Raw genomic sequence first — 23,263 nt, forward strand, 5'->3', positions numbered from 1 at the left:
ATTTGGTATGGTATTCCCGCGCTATGTTTCCTATTAATAAAACTTGCAATGTGGCGTGTGTTTCTTATCTGGGCGTATACATGTTCGGTGGTTTGACGTAGAAAAAAAATGTTCCTACTACTGTTAAAAGTAACTTGCTACAGAGTAAAATAAACTCAATTATTAGTCTGTCTGAGTTTATATATATGGTTTCTTTAAAGACCACCCTCGGAGACAGGAATTTGAAAAGGCGCTGCATTGGAATAAAGTTGCACACACGTGCCGCTGATGGCGTTGTACTTCCTATGGACTATTGCATTTGTTTTTGTAACCGCGGCAGTAGTGCGCAGTTGTCAGATTGAATCTTAACTCGGCAGTCAGTCGGTTGCCGCCAGTATGCGCTGGTGGTTTGTCGCGGAAGGGTCGTGCTTCGTGTGACAACACTGTACACAAACCCTAGCAAATCAGTGATTACGATAGACAGTAAGGTAATTAACCGAATTGATAATAGAAAACAAAATTAAGCGAATCGTCGTCGCCAACTCGAGTTAAGCAGTGGAAGAGGAGGTGAGCGAGGAAACTGTCATCTGTCAAACGGTGAGTGATACAACACTTACACATTACGCTAATATTTATCATACATAATTTGATCAGTGTGACAGTTTGCAGTTCCCTTCTCTTATAGAGGTATGAAATCTAAGGAATATGTAATGTGACGGTATTTTAAGTCTGCTTGTAATTTTATCGTGTTGGACATTGACGGAGCATTCGAGTTATCTATTTTTTTATCGTTCAATACCACGTGGTGCAGTGCTCAGGATGTCGTTGCCAACGGAACGGCTTTGCAACTGTGTAGTCAAATGCACTTGAATTGTTTCGTAACTGTTACAGTTTAACGCGAAATACGGTTACAGTTCTACATAACAGCATGATAAGAATCGTGTTTTATGCTTTTCATATTCAGTACTAAGCGCGGTGATATTTACTCACATGCTTAATTAAAAGTTTGTGGTAACGCGATATTTTTCATCCTACATTACATTAAGAAGATAAAACATTTTATTATGTGTATATTTTTATTTGGCTGTTCTTCATAGCTGATAAGGAAATAAAAGAAAATGTAGACGAACAGGCTTCATGCCTTTTGATGGCAAAATCATTGGGATGCAACTTCATAAAAACTATGATTGTGCGTTGACAACGCATAACCATAACCGTACGCGTCGCACGCTTACAAATATCTGGTCACTTGCACGGAGTTATTGGTTAGCCATTGTTAAAAGTAAGATATTAACATTGGGCCGCGCCATAGCTGAAGCGGTCAGTCGCTGGCTTCCCATCGCGGCGGCCCGGGTTCGATCCCGCGTCTGATCAAGTGGGATTTGTGGTCGACAAAGTGGAGCTGGGGCAGGTTTCCTCCGAGTACTTCGGTTTCTCCTGTCAATCTTCATCCCACCAATAGCTCCACAATCACCCCCACCTATTATCTGGGGCTGGTACAATAGGCCAGAAGTGGCCGCAGTACAAGGGACTTAGTCCCACCCCACTAGCAATAAAAAAAGAGACATTAACACTGGTTACTGTATTTTTTTATAGGTTGCAACCTGTTATATGTCACAGGCAATATATAATATGTAAGAACTATGCCACCGCCAACACAACAAATATTACAGTATTACATTTAGATCTTTATGTACTGCGACATGTTTCGGTCATACATGACCATCATCAGGCAAGAATACGTATAGTTATTGAAATAGCGATATGGATCCTATCGGTACAGCGCGTCGCACTGCAATATTCCAACATTTTATATATAGTATACCTTTATTTATTTCTATCCTTTTTTATTTTTAATCATGTATTTGCTATTTTGATTATGCTGAAGTCTGAGGCGGGGTTTTATGTTAATATTGCAGTGTGTCGCGTTGCACCGATGAGGATCCATATCGCTATTTCAATAACTATACGTATTCCTGCCTGATGATGGGCATGTATGACCGAAACATGTCGCAGTAAATAAAGATCTAATGTAATATTGAAATATTTGTAGTGTTGACGGTAGCATAGTTCCTACATATTATATATTGACTGGTTACTGTACCTGTAAATGACATGTGACGTATAAAAGAAACAGTTCAGGAACTACTGTAGCCAAACGGTGCTTCAGCCAGTGTGGTAGGTACATAAAGTAGTGACGTTTACACTAGACTTATTAGCGGAAGAGATTCCCAAGAATGTAGCCTATAAATAAGGGGATAACGGTTTACATAATCCTGCTGGTATGTTTCACGTTTAACATGAATGAAACGTTAAACAAGGAGATTATTTAATAGACTCCTGCACATCGTTCGGCCGACCCGACCCAGCGGAAGAGACAGAAGCTCCTTGCGTCAAATCTTTTCGCGTGTGACAGGACCATCAAGGACAAAGACTAATGAACCACAAACAAAACCTGTCCAGATCAGAGCACATGCAGAAAATGGTTCGTGTTATTTGCTCATCCCCTGCACTTCCGTAGAATGTTCACATGCACGTGTTGAAGTGCCTTTTCGGAAACAGCAAACTTGAATCATGCAACTCTAAACTTCGAACCCCCGGTCTCCTGTGCAAAGCGTGTAAGGGATTTTAGGCGAATTTTCAGACCTAGTACTGACATAATCCGGGTTACCTTCAGGGAACGGTAAATGTTTTGTTTCAATTCTGTTTCATTTTCTTGCATAAGGACGCTGTCAGCCTAAATTTATTTATGACTTGATTGTTAGATTTTTGTTTTTATAACTATAACATGTTGGTGTTTATGCCGAAATCTTCCTACAGTTGACATGGGTATCGTACATGAACATTCATTTCAATGTTTAAGTCTCACGTGGAATTTTGACACAAGAAATAACGCGACTGAATATTTAATATGCGGCAGGGGTTTGGGATTACGGAGTGAGTGGTGCATAGCACACAAGCCCGTTGCACGGTAGATGTGCAAACATTAGTTGAGGAAATATTGAAAAGAAATTATAATGTGTACAGGCTAATCGCCTATCGACTACGTACGCAGTGAGAGTGACGTGAGTAGCGTGTCTTTCCATCGGACCGGCCGAACGATTTGTGACAGGCTCTCAGATAATCTTCTTGTATTTAGGCCTGTCTAATATTTTAAGTCAGGATAATGCTGCATTCAACTTGAACGAAATCACGCTGTAGATAGCTAGGTACCTGGCCTGTTAAAAGCGAGTTAAATTGGTTCATGTAGTGACATAATTCTGGTCACAGCAAGAACTAGGGGAGACTTAAAGTAACTCTTACACTGTGTAAAATACAGGTTTATCTGTTAAATTAGATGTTTTACGATGTCAGCTTTCTACAGGTGGGTAGGTAGTAACCGGGCGTTTATAGAGCGGATGCATTTTTATTATCTAATTAGTATAATTTAAACAATTTTTATGTGACAAGTTTCATACATACGGTATCCTTACGTGACGGTCGTCAGTCGGAAACTGTGAAACTGAAATCTTCAACATATTTTACTCCCACCTCACTGGTTACAGAATAGCATCGTAATCCGCCATAGAAGGCTTTAACTTCCAGGCAGGTCTACAATTCTCAGTTTTTAGTATACTTTATCTTAAGGACAGAGGTTTAAGCCTGTGACGTCACTATGCTGTCTGTATGTGTGCTTGAGTGCTTGTGCGCCTATGTATGTACTTTTCAACATTTTAACGAGCTGAACGCTTTTCATGAGATTTGATCGATGTTTACTATCGAAGGGCACCCCAATATCGCAGTTTTTAATTATCTACAGTTAATTATAACACCATGACGGGCGCAGGAACTTGTGAGTTGTGACCGGCAGTAGTGCCATTTAATTTAGGGTCTTAAAATGATATGCAAGGACAAATAGTAGTCTTTTTTTACAAAAAGAATGTAGGCCTTACGAATTCTGGTCGGAACTCCTTTGACTTTTACAGTTCGATATATGGATGGAGAAATTGGACATTTCATTTCACAGAGTAATGTAAGCTATGTGGTTAGAAATGTGTGTGGTTTTCTGGTCGGAATCTCATTCGTTAACAGGAGAACAACAGTGGCCGATTAGCATAGCAGTGTTAACATGCCTGGTTTATATGCTGAAGCACTCAATATTGTGCTGATTGAAATTTAGATCAAACATTGCAGATCGGATAGTTAGCAGTCTTGCTTCATTTTATAGTAGTCCTGTGTTGGATTCTCTGCGAGGAGGCTGGTTGAACTTGTATCATAATCTCTCTCCGCTTCTGTCATCTAAATATTGGGAAAGTACCTTAAAATATTCTATGACCACACTTTTCGTACCCTTCTCCGAAATGAATGTTCTTACAGCAAAACGCGATTGATTACAATGCAATATTTCCGCCTTGCCTTGGTTCTCATATGACACAAGTACGCCGTACTTCTTGTTGAAAACATAGTACACATTATGTATGTATGCGTTTATGTGAATATGTGTGTATATATGTATGTATGCGTTTATGTGTGTATATATGCATGTATGCGTTCGTGTGGTTATATATGTATGTATGTGTTTATGTGTGTATATATGTATGTATGTATGTGTGTATATGTAAGCACAATAGATCACTGTAGATCGCGGTGCAAAGGCCGAGAAGGCCTTGCACCGCGTCCATCGCTGATCTAATAATTCACATTATATACGAGGAGCGTTCCGTATATAATGCCTCCTATTTTTTTAACGAAAACTACGATATACACAGAAAGCATAATGACGCAGTTAAATAGAGCAAGATTTCAGCCACTTACAGTTATTTTTCCACATAATCACCACCATTCATTATGCACTTTTGCCATCGATGAACAAGAGCCTGTATGCCGCGCCCGTAAAAGTCTGCACCAGCAGAGGCTAGCCACTTTCTTACAGCTGCAATGACAGCATCGTTGTCTGGAAAGTGTTGCCCATGTAGTCCATCTTTCATAGGCCCAAAGAGATGGAAGTCTGAAGGTGCTTAATCGGGGCTATAAGGTGGATGTGGTAGGACAGTCCAGCCGAACTTTGCAATGTGCGCGGTGGTCGCCAAACTGGAATGGGGTCTAGCGTTATCGTGTTGCAAGCGAAAGGTTGTCTGCTTCTCTGGCCTGACTCGGGAAATACGGGCTTTCAGCTTCGTCAGCGTTGTCTTGTAGCGTTCAGAATTGACAGTCTCACCAGGCCCCAGGAAATCCAACAAAATCACACCCCGTCTATCCCAAAAGACTGTGCACATCACTTTCCTTGCCGGTGGCTGTGTCTTGAAATTTTTCTTGGGGAATCTGGATATTAAGCTGTGCACACAGTTCCCTGGTCGTTATCCGCCGATCTGTGCGGATGAGCTGATCGAGGTGCTGTTCATTGTGAGGAGTGGCAGCTGAGCAGGGACGCCCAAGGCATGGTTTGTCGTGCACTTCACTTCCGCCACTGTTGAAACGCACTACCCACCGCCTCACTGTGCTGACATCCACTGTATCGCCTCCGTACACCTTTGGCAAGCGTCGATGGATGTCAATGGGTGCAATTTGTTCGGCAGTGAGAAATTCAATAACACATCTCTGTTTCGTACGCACTTCTATTTCAGACGCCATTTTGGTAGACTGCTCTTCTGTCGCTATCTGTCGCACGACAACCAAACTAACAGGACATTGGCGGTAAGGTTCAAACTTTACTACAACATAACATCCAGCTCAGACGTTACATATTAACACAAAAAAATAGATCGTAGATCCCATGTATTTATGGCTCATATCAACAGTCAAGACTTTCAAGGTGAATGTCCATAGTATCCTCCAGGCGGCTGCTTGGATAGCACCTCACTATGGTCATGACCGTTTCCTTCCACATCCTTTCTAGCTGACCATTCATCAGTCATCATATCATTGAACTCTATATAATCTCAGTACTGAAAGCGTGTTTAAATAACCACGACAATCAGCTAGCGAATATTTTCTTAATGTTGTATTTTAGCGTCCTGTTGCACTGATTCGTATCCATAATGTGTATATATTTACCGTCTTTTAGTGCATACAGTTTCACTTGTCACTTCACACTACATGTTTCGGCATCATTCTGCCATCCTCAGGTGTATCAATCATGTTAAACCATTGCACTGACTGCCATCAAGTGTCCATTTATAAAATGATATAAAATGTGTGTTCGTCGTTGTTGAATAATAAAATTTATTTATTCAAACTTGTTAAGATCTATCATCTTACATGTCGTATATCAAACTCATGTGTAACGCCATTCATCCGCTATGGGAGTCGTTCTTCTTATGTTTCAATTGTGTATATACTGTGTCTCTTGATGTGTCTTTCTTATGTGGCTGCTTGCACATAAGAAAGACGGTAAATATATACACATTATGAATCCTTCATTTCCGCTTCCGTACTAAATAGTCACGTCGGATATTCAAACAACATATTGTACATTGTACTCTTACTGAGCAACACAATTTTAATTCAGTTCAAGGAGGACTTTATAATTTTTATTAAAAAGGGGGTTTCATGTAGAGAAATCTGGTACACAAGATAGACTACAGATCTCATTAACTTCTATTTACAGCATTTACATTTGTTTCCGGTCACGGTGGCCTAGCGGTCTAAGGCATGTACTGTCTTCACTCGCTCGGAAGCCGGGATCGTGGGTTCGAATCCCACAAAGGCATGGATATTTGGTATGTGTATGTGTGTTTATTCTGTGTTTGTGTTGTCCTGTGTTCAGGTAGAGGCCTTGCGACGACCTGATCACTCGTCCAAGGATTCCTACCGTCTGTAAAATGATCAAAATGAAAAAAACCTCGACACCGTAAGGTATAAGAGGAACGGATTAAGTAAGTAAGTTTGTATTTGTTCAGATATTGAGTGAAATAAAAACAATAGTAATTCAGGCCTACCATGTAGAGTGAAACAAAAAGTATACTGATTCGAGCCGTACATGTCTGATGAAGTACCAAGAATAGCAATTAAAAGTTTTTCTTCTTCTTTATTGAATGCGAATTATGCTTTCTGTCCTATTCCAATTCAAAATTAAGGGGGCCCATACACGTACGAGTCTGGCTCGCGAGTCCGGCTCAGCGAGCTTGACTCGGGAGCCGGGCTCCACAAACGCATGAGCTGACTCCCAACTTTGCGACCCACACTCGGACGAGTTTGGCTCATTGGAACCCGAGCCAGACTCGTACGTGCCCCTTAAGGCTTGGGACTGTGGATGTACTAGCTATTGGTAGAATTTCTTGGCTGAGGGGTCGGCCCATCGCGGACCCTCTGCCTGCGTATAACAACACATAAATAACGCAATCATACATCCATGCCCCGAACGGAAGTTAAACCCAAGGTCACAGTTTCCAGCAGCTAATGAAAGCAGTGCCTCAGACCATGCGGTCATTGTAATTGCATGAGGCTTCTGTATTGGTGTAATTAATGTCCGTGTTGTTGATTAGCATTGACCCTAATCCAGTATCATGCTGTTGTTTGCTGTGGCAGTAATGATGAGCTGTATTAATTAAATTTTAAGAGGAACAGTGAGAGATGCTAACTCGTAAAGAATGCACTTAGAAAATGTATTTCACTCGTGTTAAGTTTTCGACCTTCTCTGCTTCCATCATTAACTCGTGTCTTCAATAACAGCTCACAGGTATTTAGAAATGTCATCCTTGCCAAATACCCAAAGAATGAGCATTTTTGCTGCTAGGCATATGCACACTATGAATAACGTGGCGATAGGGTTAAATCATGATGTGTTTGGTGGGTGGATACAAAATATTTTCTTTTGAATTTTTTCGTATTGTCACGATTTAGTGACTAGACATGGTGATCAGATTCGTTATTGAATTTATTGAACGCTTATAAGTCGTAAAGACAAGTAATTATAATGCTATTGTTTATCTGTACGCTCAGCAATTCACTGTAGCACATGCCAAGACATAGGTTTGCTGCGTCCTCACCAGTCGTTGCTTGGCAGCGGATCTCAACAATGTCCTCCACTGCTCATGTGGGTTCCTGCATGGATGTTTGGTGTGTGTATGCGTTTATTCTGTGTTTATGTTGCCCTGCGTTTAGGTAGAGGCCTTGCGACGAGCTGATCACCCGTCCAAGGGGTCCTGCCATCTGTAAAATGATCATGAACCTGAGAAATCAGCCCTATGCTTCAAAATGGAAGCAAGAGGAGAGAGAGAGAGAGAGAAAGAGAAAAGAAGAGACTTGTACATGGTCGGAAGTTTGGGCCTCTACTTCAACGAGAGGAGGGGTCTCACTACTCCTACTCCCTCCCGTTGTATTGGGGGTGACTCCAGAGGACAGTCACTCGGTCGGTCTGTCGATCGGTTAATTTGCTGCTGGCCTTCGCTAGCACAGTCATTCCTAGCTTCAGTCTCTTCGAGATCCATGACCAAGATTTTTATTCTCTCCTAGACATGTACGTGTTTCGAAATTGGGCCTCCTCTTCGACGAAGGATGGTCGGTCTATATATGTTGGCGCTACGTTTGTTGTTACTCATCCGTCCTCGCTATATAGCTTTGGCATGGACCGCATAGAGAACACCGTTTGCGACAATGTTTTTGATTGTAGCGTTAGTCTCCACTGTCGCGGAAACGTGTTTACCCGGCAGTTACCTCGTAATGGACCATGTAATCTTATTACACTGTGATAGTACTCGATGCTCTTAAGGCTACAGGGATTATGTAGTCAGATGACTTGTTACAATGCTTGGAGTCATGAATCTTGAAGCAAGTTAATTTGTCTTTTATCAATGACATTTAAGATTATTCTTATATAAATGCCACCGAAATATTTATATGTTATTAATGCCATTGAAAGGGTTTTATATATCTAATACCGCCGAAAGATGTTTATTGGCTTTTATCCTGGAAAAAGGGCTTAGTTTCGTAGCACACTCAGAGGCCAAAATGAATTCCTTAGCGTTCACGTAGGACTTGGGGTAGGTGCGAGTAGCACAGGTTAGACCTAAGTTTTCTGTCTGAGTGTTTCCACTTCTGCATCCCAACAAGAATTCCGGTTGTACTTGTACTTGTACTTCATGCTTACATGCTGCTGAGACCCGTGATGAGAAATGAGCTTCACGATACCGTAGAATCGAGCAGACTGGTGTAGCGGCATTTCTCTAGATTTGTGTTCGGAAGGTGCCCAGTTCGAACATCGGCCGGGATACCCGATGCCCTGATTGAGGGTTTTCATAGTGGTCCTTATTCCTTCTACGTAAATTCGGGGATAGCATCTCTATTAAACCGTGACCTCGTATTTCGAAATCCTTTAGAATTTATTATTTGCCACTCATCCAACCATTTGATATTAAGCAATCCGGGACTCTGACAGCATCGTAAAATACCGTATTTACGCATGTCTAGGCCGCAGCACAATTTTCAGACAGAAATTATAGAAAAAATAATTTTCTTGTAATATTATTTCAGGAGTAGAACACTCTGTATTACTAATTATGAATATAATTCTTTTTAAATGAAGTGTGATTTAGAATATTTCGAATATAAGCCGCACCCCAGTTTTCCTCCTGAATTTTTGGCAAAAAATGTGCTGCCTATACGTGCGTAAATATGGTAATTCACAAAAAGTACCATAACCTTCGTCGGAATACCGCAGCAAGCTGTAGTTACGCGACTACGGGCCTATCTAAGTCAGACATTATCGTAACTAATAGTAATAACCGCGGTCCTCAGTTGTGTTGTGACGTCATCTATATACTGGCACTCGGATTGGATAAGGAAGTTTACTTATTCCCTCAGTCTTCTTGTAAAAGTTGTCCATGTGTACCACACCATGAAGACGTGTGGGGGGAATGAAGATGTAGCTCCATGCATCTTTAATCTTGGCGTTAGATGGAATTGAGTGGTCAGCTTCACCCCCAACACACATTACCATCGGGGTGAAAAGTTCTGGCCCCTATTGGATAAAAGAACCTGGAACCGCTATGAAACGCTGTGGAGAGTACACAGGATAATACTCCTACCGTGACCAGAACCATGATTTTTCGGTAGTCAGCCCCATATCCTATACATTACACTGGCTCAGTTTTCCCCCGGTCATTTTAAGGCATCTTACCGGATTCCACAGGTTGCTTGATTGATTTTTGAAGGAGAATACGTTTTCTGAAGTTTCTTATGCTCTATGGCGTATGCTACATAATTGTGGGGTTATGTCATTGCCTCTTATTGCCCCAGGGTCGTTATGTGTAGACAGGATCTCTGGTGCATACTGTGGCCCCATCCGTTAACACCACGTGCGCGAGACCGGTGTATGCAGGTGACCTTGTCTGAGATCACTCATATCTGCGAAAGCAAACATTTTGTCTCGGCAAAGAAGCTGTGTAATAGAACCTGTTGTACTCATGAATAAGAAGGCAGTCGATAAGAAGATTAATATAATACTCATTGGCATTAATTGTTCGTTTTATTTACTTCTATTTCGATATACTATAATAAAGATTAATTTTGTTTGCCTAAATAATGTTTAACGCCCACATTCTCCTGTGCTCTTCTGTGAAGGAGAGTCTGTAAATAAGTTACAAATGGAAGTAAAACAGCTGTAATGGAAGTAATAGATTTTTATGTGTATCACTAGGTAGCAGCACAGTTCAGCTTCATAGCACTCTAGGTAGCAGACGCGCATGCGCATGTTCAAAGGCTGGTTTCAGTATTAAAAATGGCGACCATGCTTGAATGTGTATTACCGAAGAGCGACGTTCTATTGTGCGTTTTTGTGGGAAAAATGAATCAGTTCAAAGGATATTAATAAAGAAATACTTTATATTTTCGGTGGGAAGTGTTTGTCGCGTAAAGCGGTTCACAAATGGGTGGTAAACGTTTCGCTAATGACGAAGATTTGAAACGGAAGTGCAGAAGTGGCTGAGACAACACCCAAAAGACTTCTATTCTTCCGGTTTCGTTGCGCTGGTAGAGCGACGGAACAGCTGTATCAGCGGAGGATATGTCAAGAAATAAAGGTTTTATTTCCAGGTTCCAATATGACATATTTTACGTTTTACTGACTCTCTCTCATACAACATGTTATAGAGGATGGTTGACGTTAACCGACTGATAAGCACGACATCTCATGTCTGTAATTTTATGGTTCTATAATTCTTTCGCCATATTGGCTTTGCTGGGTTTGTAAAGAAAATTACGCCAAGACATAAGCATGTTCATTGTAGTGTATTCCTGTTTTGTTACAGAGCCACTGCGAATTCTAGTATATGCAGGATTCATAGTTTGGTGTATGTATGATTCGCTTCCGGCTCTGTTTTATAAATAGTATAACAGGAATTACATGATAATAATGCTACGCAGTGTGTCCAGTTTCTGTTAGGACTGTGTTCATTAAAAATACAAGACGTGAAATATTTTCAAAGTTTCATTTTTTTATTCAAAATAGTCTCCTTCTGAATCAACACATAGCTGGAATCGATTGAAAAGTTTCCGTAAACATCACTGTACTCCTTTTGTGGAATCGCGTTTAAAACTGCGGTAGATTCCCTTTGGATGTCCTGGATGGTGTCCTGACGGTCTCCTTTCGTCGCCAACTTAACTTTTGGGAACAACCAGAAATCTGCTGGAGCCAAATCTGGCGAATACGGAGGATGATCAAGGACTGTGATCCCTTTTCTGGCCAACAAATCGCGCACGATCGTTCTTCGATTTGTGGGGTGTGGCATTGTTATGGAGGAGCGATCAGGAGCCTTGCTCTCGATATTCAGTCGAATTCGAAGAATTCTCGCCCACAAACGATTGAGGACTCCGAAATAATAATCAGAATTCACTGTTTGACCTTCTGGCAGAAATTCCTTTGGAATCGAAGAAAACGGTTAGCAGTGTCTTTGCTCGACTCTTTTCCATGTGCACTTTTTTTTGGTTTCGACTGGCTTCTTGGTCTCAACCACGCTGCACTCTGCCGCTTTGTGAGAGGCTCATATTGAAAACACCATGTCTCGTCACCAGTAACAATCGATTTTGTAAATTTTGTATCACTTTTGGCCAACCGTAACATGTCTTTGCAGTGTTCCACTCTGGCTTGTTTTTCATCATCTAACAGCGCATGCGGTACAAACCGCGCACAGACCTTCCGTTTGCCCAAATCCTCGGTCAAAATTTGATACACAGTACGTTTTGGTATTCCCAAAAGCTTCTCGGCTTTGATGCACGTGGAGCGTCTTCAGTGTCCTCCCTGCCGTCACGAAATACAGCATACCGTCGAAAAATGTTCGAACGACTCAGACAGTCACTACCGTACACACTTTTCATCATTTCGTACGCTTCTCCGGCTGTTTTGCCTAACTTCAAACAAAATTTGATGTTGGCTCTCTGTTCAACCGCCATTTTCCGACGAGCGTCAGAACAGTACTGTTACATTCAAGGTCAGAACAAATGATTCAGGGATGCTTGCGCTTTGAAATTATAGACAGCCACAGCTGAAACTTCAAGATTCTTAACGCCACAACTCGCCAACAGATGACATCGCATAGCAAAATAAAAAATAATATGAGTCCTAACGGATCCTGGACACACCGTGTATGTTGGACATGTCCATTCTTTAAGATACAACCTAATTTATATACAACTTTTCAAGTGTTGGATCTGCGCAAACTGTCACGTGATAGGTTGTCACTGCACTGAAAGATTTCCCATTATTTTTTGCCCGTTAAGATTGGTAACGGCACTGGGTCCTGTAGCGGGAGCTCCCGAATGCTGGACTAGCACGCCAACAACTGTACAAAATATAAATCTGTATTTTCTTGAATTCCTCCAGGCGAACTCAAAGGAAAATAGGAGCCTTAGTTGAACTGTCGTTCCTTGTAATTTCCTGTAATCAAGGACTGAATTTTAAGCGTTTATATCATTGATATATTTACAGCGCGGTCGGTATAATGACTGGCTTGCGGGAGACGGCCGAGGATCGGAGTTTGAGTTCCGGTAAGGGCAAGATTTATCTCATCTGCACGTCCTCCAGACCGGTTCTGGGGCCCACCCAGCCTCGTATCCAATGCTTACCGGGATCTTTCTCCAGGCGTAAAATGGCCGGGGCGTGAAACTGACCAGTCACCTCCAACTAGTGCCGATGTCAAGGATACATGGATTTATACACCCACTCCCCCATACACGCTTAATTAATTAAGCACACGGACAACTTTGCCTTTTTTTTACCTTACCCAAAGCCCCAGATGCTAAAATCATCTATGACTTTTGCTATGAATTTTACCGTTTTGTCAGAACTTAAAACATTACCGCTCTTTTCGACGGTGCTGTGTTCTGTTGAAGTGGCTGCTGGTTTTGTGCGGTGTACTGGGCTAAAACATCATGAGTTTGCTAGACTAGCCGTGAAGCGAACTTGTGCGTTATGAGTTGGCCCGACTTGACGGGAGAAACGTCCGACTCTTATCTGAATTCATGTTTGCAGAAGTACTCTATGCATGATACGTGTCCGATCTGTGTAAAAAAATTACATTCTTATAGAACCCGAACTGAATTTGCGATTGCCGTTAAAATATTTAAGAAAAAGAGAAGAGATGAAAAAAGAAAGAAAGGCAAATCTGTATAATCACCACATTACACTTGAAGTGCATAGTCTAACATGACAGCCCTTCGGAATTATTAGGAATAAAACTGACTCCTGAAAACGTGTGTGCTAATTAATTTTGTAAAAATATGCATACCTATATAAACTATATTATAAAATGCTGATCGAAACAAGATAACCGTACCAATCTTTGGTTGGTTATAAAGTTGTATTATATTTTAATTTAGTAGTATCACGTGTGGGGATGAATGTGACTATAGACGGAGTTTTTGATTGGTAATCGGATTTATTGGACAATTTAACACACAGCTCGTGACTGCGCTTTACAGACCACTATCACGCAAAGACTAGTGTTCTCAGTTAAGGTATTCACTGCAATGCTTGGTAACATTTTCCAACAGGGGGTGTTCCTCTGCTCCCAGGCTCACTTTCTTGCAGGCTGGCGACCATCTTACACCAACCTCCTACTCAGATGTTGCTATCTGCGCAGCCCTCACAGAAAACACCGTCCCTCTGTTGCGTATTCAGTCGTTATTATGCTGATATGTTGATTACTGTGCCGTAACCTAGCAACGTCTCTCTTCTGATTAAACTATTCCGTCTTTCAGCGAACATACCACAGAATTATAGGCAGTTTAATTAAAAGTTTTGACAAAATAATCAGACACTAGTTATTCTTAAATTTTATTTTTGTACCTAATTATTCTTATTTCAATGCATTTGATTTCCAGTGAACCAGAGGTTTCATATTTCCAGCAGAGTAAAATGTGTTCAGTTTGGTCTTAAGGACTTTATCGCGTCACTTCCGTGACTAATGCTCATGTCAGAGGCAGCATTATCATTGGTGCTTGTTAGGTTGTTTCGAATACGCTGTTCAATCAGCCCCCCTAACTCGAACCATGACGCAGTCCATAGCCGCCCAGAGAGTGCAACATCAACGCTCATCCACCCCGCTTTGAATATTTACGTCTTGCTCGTAAATCTATCGCCATATTGAAGTGTGACACTTTCGTAAATTTTGTTAGCTTTTACATATCCAACCACAAAAGTCGGGTCACAAATCTTACTTGCTCCTTGGCTCACTGTGTCAACAGAAATGTATAGTAAACTTGCGAAAGTATTGTCACTGTTGAAAAGACTGTGCAAACCACCCAAATGCATATGAGGAAAAATTGTATTGCTTATAATCCGCTCCCTTTTTCAGTGTTGCCAAAATCACTTCTGAGGAAAACTAAAAAATTGCCTATTCTTTTTAGTTTTCCTCCTTAACGGGTAATTCGCTTAGTGGGGGTGGAGTCCAACTGGGTCCACTCGGCACGGCGGCCACCGATTGGCCTATTGTAGCCTTCCCCGGGTGATTATGATGATGGAGAATTTGGTGGAATGAAGATTGACAGGAGAAACCCAAATACTCGGAGAAAACCCGCCTCAGCGCCACTTTGTCCAGCACAAATCCCACTTGACCAGACCCGGGATCGAACCCGGGCCGCCGCGGTGGGAAGCCAGCGACTAACCGTTTGAGCTATGGCGCGGCCCTTCTTACAGGTAAATGACGAAAGAGCCTTCTGGGATGTAACGCTATGTATTCTGTTAAAATGAAATCAACATCTAGGAGAGCATTTCGCCTCCATCATCAGGGTTTAAGAGTAAGCCAAGGTTTGCTTTCTGCCTTCTTCATGCTGGTTTCTTGTTTTTCTTACTCGTCAACCCTGAAGATGGAGAGGATATGCCGCCGAAATGTCCATTAACTTTCAACCGGCTGCACTATGTTATATCCCATAAGACATAACTATTCATAACCACAACTTTGAGAACCTCAAATTATCAAAATCATGAAAGTATTTTTTTTTTACTGTCTCTGTATAGCATATGCAGTTTAAAATGTAACTTCCTTCTGAGATGATCATTATGTAGAAACGAAGGATTTGTGAGATTATTGTATTGTTTGCCAGATACACGTGTGAATAAATGGAAGGTCATAATGCTCAAACTAGGAGAATTTAAGAAAAGAATTCGGCGGTGTGTATGGGTAATAAATCTTTAAGAGACTGCCATTTCTATCGAAAATACGAAATAAATCTTAAAATGTGTAATTGTTATGTTTGTAATGTAAGAAGAATTAGAATTTTATGCAAACTTGGTGATAATGCCCAAATATGCCCATTCTTTCGGAGGTTTGATCCCAATTTAGTGCCCCCTCAAATATAAATACTTTTGAGGAACATCACAAACGGGGTCCATTCAGCCTCGTGAGGATAATTGTGGAGCTACTTGAATGAAAGGTAGAGGCTCCGGTCTAGAAAACCGAAATTAACGGCCGTGGGGTTTCATTGCGCCGACCACGCGACATCCTCTATCCGCTAAAGTTGGCACTAATTTCGCCGACAAGCGGCGATCGCTCGATCGTTCGGTATACACGTAGTTCGCTTGCGGGACTAAAGCCACCGAGTTTTTCTGGGGAACATCACGAATGAAGTTAATGTAATCTTTAAGACATGACGAAAGTATTCGATTGCTGTTAATGAGATCGAAATTCTTAACGTCTTGCTCACAGGCCAGTATGACGGAAAGTCGTATTTCACCAATGAAGTTGTTGGAAGGATTTTTCTTACCAAAATGTTACAATAATTTCGTACTTAGACGTGGTACACACCAGCTCGCAGAAGGTGTAGAATGTTTGATGCGTTTCGTCTTTAGCCTCTTGCCATGCTATTCCAATACTATTTAGACTGTTCATTTCAAATATTAGAAAATGGCTCGAATTTATCTCGAAACGTTTGTGCATATAGATCTACATCGGTTTCTCTTTATCTAATGATATTGCAGAGTCCTCTCTGAGCTAATATAACCAGAAATGGGACCATTGATAGCCATCATGCAGACCAGGAGGTTCATATGAATTACTGATTTTGATATTCCCGTACATGGTCGTTCTTGTTAGTTTCCTGGCTGTGCAGAATGACCTCATCAACATTCAATAGCCCCTTCGTGTTGTCTCTAATAATGTCATGACGTACATAAGAGTTCTCTAGAACATTTTTCTGCGAACGTCCTTAGATTATACCATCCCCCTTTAGTTTTTCCCATTACTTTGATAACAGTATTCCCTCTAGACTCTAAAATTACGAGAGTCAATTATTTGCCCCGTTTGGTTTCTTATGGAAAGCCCTGCAGAGCCCATCAATCTGGAGCCAAGGAGGGGAGACGGCCACGAGACAGGGTCCTCTAGTTACTATGAGACGCACATCTTTTCGAGGAGAAAATGTGTCAACGTCAATATTCGTTGATTAAAATTCTGAAAACTTTCTTATAACGAACACGTTTTAATGACTAAAATCTCCAGTGCATTTCCATATAAATCTACAGTCATATGTAGTGGACACATAATACATAACCCCTCAACAAGTGATGGATCAGCAAGAACATTTAGTGTTACTATTGTCTTCCAGTGAAGAGGAGGCGAGGCAATCCATGGACCGCCCATGTGTTGTACAAGCTTAAATCATCGGGATCAGTGGCTGAGTGTGACTCCGTCATAAGTGTTAGCCACGCAATATTGTCCACTCTGTTAGCAAGCAAGCAACTCGCGTGTATTAATATTCATCGTTTGGCTAACCTAGTAATTTGGAATGTCATGGATCTTCCTCCTTCATTCAAGCCAATACAGCATCTTGTCTCCGACAACTGCGCCTGCGCTAACAAACTGCTAGCGTAGGCCTGGAGGAACTGGCTGACAACGCCTGTGATGCACTTGCTGGAGGTGACAGCAGCTTCTCCTACCGCTCCTACCAGTGTGTGGAGTACTATCGAACTGCAAAGCTAAGGGTTTATGTATTATCATCTTTCAAAGTTTTAGCTGCATTAACACAACTGACATGAACGCTTTGCCACTGATAGACGTAGTTCTCGGACGAGTTGCACCGTTACCTTTGGTGGGATAGCTCAGTTGGCATAGCAACGGACAGCCGGGGTTCGACTCACAGCAGGGAAGGAGATATTTATTTTCTCCACATGGTCGAGACCGGCTCTGGGGCGTACACATCCTCGTGTCCAACGTGTGCCGGGGGCTCTTTCTTCTTCGGTAAAGTGGTAGTGACGGAAAGCTGACCACTCACCTCCGTCTACTGCCGAGACCAAGAGCGATGGAGCTGTAACTTAACTCCACCATGTCTTCACGCCTTGGTGCTTAATTAATTAAGCGCAAGGACACCTTTACCTTACTTTACCGTACACTGAAACTGAACTCGTTCTTAAATGATAAATAGAGAGGTCACAAGCGGCAGATTCCACCCGGAACTTGCCTCCTTTTGTTTGAGGACAATGCACAGTGCATTCCCATGACCATCCTCTTCGAGTGTCAGGCTAATACGCCTAACCCCTTAGCACCAGCCGTTACTGCTACACTTGGATTTAGTTTCTGGATCGAAACACACAATGCAACGACATATGTCGCAAATTCAGTTGGCTAGTTTTCCGATATGCAACAATTGTGAGCCTACCAACGCAATAGAACCCTGGTTAACACCATCCTGCATATATACGATAAGATAACGGTTAAGTACCATATCAGTCATCTCGAAATTCATCGACCCAGCTTATCTTTATAATCAATTGTATACGCATAGACGTTTAATAAATCTGTTGGCTCTAATGAACGTACGCGGAATCACTGATGCGGATATTGAAATACCTGCGGTTTCACAGAGAACTGATTTATCCCAGACGAATAAACAACGGGGGATATTTGAGTTAATAAATCGACTGACCATGGGTTGGACAACAGGAGTTAGCATTCAGGTGGAACAGAGGATTTTCTTCTTGCAGCCATAGCCAAAGCTGCTCTGGGGTCCGCCATTTCTTTTATTCACGTGGATACTGGCCACTCTTTCTCCAAGAGCTAAGTGGCTGCAGAGTGAAGTTACCACCTCATCCTAATCCTGAAATTAAGTATGCGTCTAGCTTTGTCTAAGTCTCTACAACGTCGTTCGTAGGTTCAGGAGCAAACTTTAAGAAAAAATGTCACAATGTTCTCCCTGTATTTCCAGTCGAAACGCTACATGCTATATGTGACATTCGTTTCATCCACACACACACACACACACACACACACACACACAGAGTTCTGAATAGCAGATTGGAAGACAAAAGATTTTAATCGAATGGTGCTAGGCATTCATCAGATTTAATCTTCTCTTAATTTCTTCTTGAATTGCCATTTGTAGGGATGTTTAAATTCACTGTACTTATTTTATATAATTTATAGATTGATCGCTATAATTGATCATATTTATATTTAAATGAATAATGATTGTCAGCAAACAATGCGGTATTTAAACATCGTAGATATAATTAATGAGGCAGCGCTAAATATTGTGGTCCGTCATACCCCAGCAACTTATTGTATGAAACATGAACATAACAAGGATGACGTAGAAAACTACAACAAACATTAATCTAAAACTTTGTGGTGATGGTATATTAATACAATTATTGAATTTTGGACATTATTCATCGTCCTTTTCTTTTATTTAAAAACAACGTTTCGGAGATAAAGAATCCAGTATTCGAAATGTTATTTTCAATTAAATACGGGCAGATAATGTCCAGAAAGCCAATAATTTTATTCATCTTTATATTTTCATATTTTCGGTTCTTGGATCTCTCGGGGTTTTGTGCGTAGAACCCGAGATGTAACACCTATTACATTTTAAATATTAACCTCACTTTAACATGGTGAGCCACATTTTCCCAAATTAGCATTGAGTACCAGGTCGTGGTATTACTATTACATCAGGTGGGAAGAAAATGACACTCAAAATTTAGGTTAAGCTGGTTTAAATTATGTTTTAATTTGTAGTATGATTTTCTTAATGTGTTGACAGTCGTGCCGTTGAGTCGTTTAGAAACTCGTCAGCGAGCCAACAAACCACCTTTGGATCTACATAAATACATGTCCTGAATTACTGCTGTCTGCAATCAGTGACAGTCTCGTTCCACAACTTTGTGCCATTCATGTGTTGCTGGCTTATATAGGACTTTAAATCCCTTCCTCCTGACACCTAAAGCTTAAATGCGACGATAAACAAACATGGAAGAGTGATTTCAATTTATTTTGCAAACCGGTTTCAATCAATGCCTTGACATTAATCCTGTACACATTAGACTAATGAGATGCACGAATATTAGTGACCGTCCTACAGAAATCCAATTAACAGAGGAAACTGCAGTCTCACAATCGATTCGTTTAATAATTACAGATTTGACAGAATGTATAATTTCGGAAGTTTTTCTGCACAACAGGTAGTCCTTATCTTTTAGGTTTAATTAATTAATTTAATTGATGCCGGTCACGGTAGCCGAGCATGTACTGTCTTCGCTTGCTTGGAAACCAGGATCGTGGGTTCGAATCCCACTCAGGGCATGGATGTTTAGTTTGTGTACAGGTAGAGGCCTTGCGACGAGCTGATCACCCGCCCAAGGAGTCCTACCGGATGTGTAAGATCTAGAAAAACCGAAGTGAACGGAGAAGTTCACGGGGGTAGGCCCAGGCCCACTGGGGCTGTAGTGCCAAGGAAAAAAACATTTAATTAATACACGTATGACCGAAGTGGAAAACTGAAGTGCAATTAAATCCAGCTACCAGTAATTTCAGATAAATTCATTTACACCTACTAACGCAAACATTAAATCTTAATATTGTGCGTCTTGTTGTGTGTCATAAATAAGATATTTAAAGTATAAATATACCGTCAACACAACAACTATCAGCATTAAAAACAAAGGAGACGCTACTGCGTCAACATTTGCTTTTATTGTGTTTATTAGAGACGCAACATGTTTCGACACTTTCACGGGTCATCATCAGGCGTACAATGCACCAGTCTGAGCTGTTGAGTTGTGATCCATTGTCATTTCATTCATCGAATGAGGATCCTTTTTGTGTCTTGAAATTAAATTCAAATGTAAATGTATAAGAAATCTTGGGCGAAATTTAAAGCTAAAACCCTTAGTTAAAAATTGTATTTAAAATACCAAAAGTAAAGATAAGAAGTTAAAACATTAAAACAAGAGAACGAAGATGAAGACATGAAAATTAAAATAGTGTTTTGTTGTGACAGTCTGCGCCCGCTACGTGTAGGCATGTTTCTTTCCAACACATCTTACATTTTTCGAGATAATTAAACAAAAATGAGCTAACTTGTCAGAATTTTTACGATGTGGGTAATTTCCTACGTTTTTCATTGAAGCTAGGCTTCCTCCTTTCCGAAAATGAGCTGATTATTTTGTATCCCTGAAAGCCTCTGTCGAAATTTGCAACGGGAGATTAAATATCTGTTGTGAGGTAAACGTTTCCGTATTACGACGTAACCTGTTTTGAATGTTCAGTTACTGCGAGTGAATTTCAATTTTGTTTTTTTTTTTCTCGAGGGAAACAAGTAAGCTCTGAAATCAGCATGCTGTTTCTGCGTGTGTCCCCTTTCAGCTTTTGAAGAAACTAGTCTTATCATCACCAAATTTGGTATGAATATTGTGCCATTTAATGCCATCCCAACATATTATTTTAATTTCCTGCAGTCAGTAATAACAACATGACGTACGCACAAACGAATGGTAGAGGAACTAGACTAACAAGGTCCTAAACTGCGGTAGCGTAGCTGGTTGAGGCACAATGTCACAAGCCGGACGGTCGCGGGTTTGAGCCTCGATGAGGTGGATTCTTTTTTTCAATTGATCTAATTCTTCCAGCGGCATTATGGCCCTGGGTTCGACTCAGCCTCTAACAGAAACGAGTACTAGGAATCTTCCTCAGGGGTAAAGGGCGGCCGGCGCGTAAAGCTGACAACCTTACCGCCATCTGTGGGCCAGATGTATAGAGAAAATGTGGGAGTCTCGACGTCTCACAACCCTATGGACCTTCGCGACCTGTTAAAGGAATAGCTTTACCATTTGCCTTTACCTGAAGTGAGGTAAGATACGTATTATGTCTTAGAAACATAAGCAGTTTTATTTCTTGTATATTCTTTTTTGAATGTAAGAACAAAATTATGGTCCTATTTATTGATGGAAATTAACACTAGCTTTTCTCAAATCTGATTGAGTCTTTCATTACGCGCACCCTCTTGAGTTACCTAGAACCAAAGCGGCCTCTGTAGTCTAGGGGTAACGTTCCCACCTCATGACTCAAGGTACGCGGGTTCAAACCCGGCGGAGGTGATGGAATTTTTAAGGGCGGAAAATTCAGGGAACAAGTCCTCCGTGCGTGAGTCCCGTGTCGTAGATTTACGGCACGTAAAAGATCCTCATGTCTCTAGGAGACCTCTGAGCAAAATTAGTCAAAGTTTCCCGCCCAAGTAGTTTCCAATGCCTCCGGTAGATGGGNAATCACTGTACCCGAGACAACGGACAGTGCCCAATATAATATTGGTACAGTAAATCAACTACTATTAAAAATCATAGGAGAGTCAGGAGAATGCCTTGTACACATTTTGTAGGTTAATGTTATGGGCAGAATACAGTATTCTTTCAATTGTGTCTGAGGCAATTCTCGCCATAAATAATTGAGCCTTAGGCACAACTTTAACCCTTGAGGTGAGTAGTGGTGGAATTAATGTCCGAGTTAATAATAAGGGAAAAGAGACATCTTCCGAGCTACCCAAACCCTCATATGAACCGGCTGAATCACTAATCCAGATACTAATTTGAGACAAATCTACTCGTATGGAATAGTCAGAGGCCAACTGCGCAACGAGAGCGCGTTACTTCTTCAGGAAACAGAACGTCTCACTAATTGCACAGAAACCGAATAATTGCATGACGCGAGTTAATACAAGAAAGCTTTGATTATATAATCGAAAGGCTTTCTTGTACATTGTTGACTTTTACGTCAAAGTCGTAATGGATGTTAACACCAGTTTAATTTTTTTGGGTTATATAAGCTATTTATGTTAGTGGAGGAAGGTCATGGCAAGGTTCTTAATAATAGAAAAATTGCCGACATTTTACATGTTATTCGCGCTTATGAATGATACTACTTGGTGACTGCTGTTTCCTTCACATCTCTCCCAATTCACTATTCACTATCATTCAGTTACTAGCCGCATTATAGTCAAGAGTTACAGTGTCTTTGCATAAATTACATATAATTCAACTAGAGAACCTTATGGACATAGCGTCTCTTGGATAGATTAGAAAGGATTCTGACGATGGTGAATACTGTACTTCTTTTGGCTTGTTTTGGACTTCATCCTTCGTCTGGTATGTAAAAGGCAAAAGACCACGACGTTTCAGAGACTAGATCTGTCTCCGTCTTCAGGTGAGTGGAGAAGGATAAACTTACTCAGTTGGGCCCGTTAGACCAGTGATGGAGACTAGCTCTCTCTAACGGGTCCAACTGAGTAGGTTTATCCTTCCCCACCCACCTGAAGATGGAGACAGATCCAGTCTCCGAAACGTCGTGGTCTTTTGTCTTTTACATACCACACGATAGATGAAGTCCAAAACAAGCCAAAATATGTATAGCGTCTCGTGGTTCAGCTGTCTATAGATCGTCTTACTGCCTCTCCGTCCCCCTCTATTTGTTGCTTTGACTTTCAGCTTCTCATGCTCCGGTGGCATCGTGATGAAACACGATACAAATTTGAAGAAAGTCGTCTTCTGGGTTTAGGCACCGTGTATTCTTCGNGATACAAATTTGTTTCCTTGTATACGGAACGAAGCTTT

General features: G+C 41.2%; 1 protein-coding gene across 1 annotated transcript in view; it reads left to right on the top strand.

Annotated features, from left to right (window-relative positions):
• Window positions 1–357: 357 nt before the first annotated feature.
• Window positions 358–23,263, top strand: part of LOC111864950 (dual 3',5'-cyclic-AMP and -GMP phosphodiesterase 11) — a 657,492-nt gene continuing 634,586 nt past the window's right edge. Inside the window, exon 1 of the mRNA XM_023852595.2 lies at window positions 358–576. The gene's annotated coding sequence lies outside the window, so the exon portion shown is untranslated. The remainder of the gene's footprint in view (window positions 577–23,263) is intronic.

Source organism: Cryptotermes secundus, unplaced genomic scaffold (genome assembly GCF_002891405.2).
Source record: "Cryptotermes secundus unplaced genomic scaffold, Csec_1.0 scaffold200, whole genome shotgun sequence".
In the NCBI taxonomy this organism is placed as follows: Eukaryota; Metazoa; Arthropoda; class Insecta; order Blattodea; family Kalotermitidae; genus Cryptotermes; species Cryptotermes secundus.